Source organism: Mandrillus leucophaeus, unplaced genomic scaffold (genome assembly GCF_000951045.1).
Source record: "Mandrillus leucophaeus isolate KB7577 unplaced genomic scaffold, Mleu.le_1.0 Scaffold320, whole genome shotgun sequence".
Classification (NCBI taxonomy): domain Eukaryota; kingdom Metazoa; phylum Chordata; class Mammalia; order Primates; family Cercopithecidae; genus Mandrillus; species Mandrillus leucophaeus.
This window is the reverse complement of record NW_012103366.1, coordinates 304,071-306,421: the sequence shown is the minus strand read 5'-3', so window position 1 is coordinate 306,421 and position 2,351 is coordinate 304,071.

Sequence of the window (2,351 nt, the reverse complement as noted above, 5' to 3'; positions counted from 1 at the left end):
TGTCCCCTCATAGAATTTACACGCAGGGCGTTTTCAACCTGCTGATGCAAAATGAAGGTTTAACTTTGTAGGTTGAATCTACACATCACAAAGCATTTTTACATATACCTTGTTTCTAGTTTTTATCTCAGTATATTTCGTTTATCATTATAGTCCTCAATTTGCTCTGAAATGTCCTATCATATATTCTACAAAAAGAGTGTTTTTAACCTGCTGAATCAAAAAAAGGGTAACTCTATGAGGTAAAATTATGCATTGCAAAACGTTTTCAAAGATAGCTTCTTTATTGTTTTTATAGCGGGATATTAGATTTTTCACTAAACGCCTCAATGGGCTTTGAAATATCTCCCAGTCCATTGTAAAAAAAGAGTTTCCAACCTGCTGAATCAAAACGAAAGTTTATTATTGTGAGATAAATCCACAAATTGCAAAGAATTTTCACAGATAACTTCTTTCTAGTTTTTATCACAGGTTACTCAGTTTTTCACTATAGTCCTCAGTTGGCTAAGTAATGAACCCCATAGATTCTGTGAAAAGAGTGTTTACAACCTGTTGATTCAAAACGCAAGTTAAAAATCTATGAGATGAAACCATATATTGCAGAATATTTTTACAGAGAGCTTGTTCTAGTTTTTATCACAACATATTTGGTTTTTCACTATAGGCCTCAATAAGCTCTGAAATGTCCCCTCATATATTCTACAAAAAGAATTTTTACAACATGCTAAATGAAAAGAATAGTTTAACTCTGTGAGATGAATCCACACATTCCAAAACATTTTCACACGTAGCTTGTTTCTAGTTTTTATCATGGGATATCCTGTTTTTTAGTATAGGCCAATGAGTTCTGAAATTTACTTTTGTAGACACTACAAAAAGAGTGTTTCCAACCTGCTGTATATAAACAAAGGTTTAACTCTGTGAGATAAATCTACACAGGCAAAGCATTTTCACAGATAGCTTGTTTCTAGTTTTCATTGTGAAATATTCATTTTTTCACTGTGGGTATCAATGGGTTCGGAAATGGCCCTTCCTAGATTGTACAAAAGGCTGTTTCCAATCTGCAGAATAAAAACAAAGATTTAACTCTGTGAGATGAATCCACACATCATAAAGCATTTTCACTAATAAATTGTTGCTACTTTCTATTGTGGGATATTTGGTTTATATACTCATCCATGGGCTCCAAAATGTTTCTTCGTAGATTCTCAAAAAAAAAAAAAAAGTGTTTCCAATCTACTGCATCAAAACAAATGTTTAACTCTGAGAGATGATCCACACATTGCAAAGCATTTTCACAGATAGTTTGATTCTAGTTTTTATCAGGGAATATTTGATTTTTCACCATAGGACTCAATGGGCTTCGAAATATCTCTTCTTAGATTCTACCAAAAAAAGTGTTTCCAACCTTCTGAATTAAAAGCAAGGTTTAACTCTATGAAATGAATTTACACATCACAAAGCATTTTCACAGATAGATTGTTTCTAGTTTTTGTCATGGGATATCCGGTTTTTCACTATAGGCCTCAATGGGCTTCAAAATGACCCTTCATAGATTCTACTAAAAGTGTGTTTCCAACCTGTTGAATAGGAAAAAAATTAATTATATGAGATGATTCCACACATCAAAAAGCATTTTACCACACAGCTTGTTTCTAGTTTTTATCGGTTTTTTACTATAGGTCTTCATGGGCTCCAAAATGTCCCTTGGTAGACTCTACAACAGGAGTGTTTACAACCTGCTGAATCAAAACAAGGCTTTAACTCTGTGAGATGAATCTACACGTGGCAAAGTGTTTCTACAGATAGTTTGTTTTCAGTTTTTATTGGGAGATATTTGGTTTTTCTTTGTAGGCCTCAAAGGGCTCAGAAATGTCACTTTTTTTGATTCCACTAAGAGTGTTTCCAACCTCTGTATATAAGCATAGGTTTAACTCTGTGAGATAAATCAACACATTGCAAAGCTAATTCACAGATAGCTTGTTTCTAGTTTTTATCACCAGATATTGGTTTTTCAATATCTGCCTCAATGGCTTTGGAAATTTTCTTTAGTTTCTTCTGAAAAAAAAAAAAAAAGTGCTTCCAGCTTCCAACTTGCTGAATAAAAACAAAGGTTTAACTCTGTGAGATCAATTCACACATCACAAAGCATTTTTACAGATAGCTTTTTAAAGTTTTTATCAAGGGAAATTCACTTTTTTGTTGTAGGACTCAACAGGTTCTGAAATGCCCTTTTGTAGATTCTACAAAAAAAGTGTTTCCAGGGGGTGGAGAAAGAGGGCTGAATAGAAACAGCTCCAGTCTCCAGCTCCCAGCACGAGCGACACAGAAGACAGGTGATTTCTGCATTA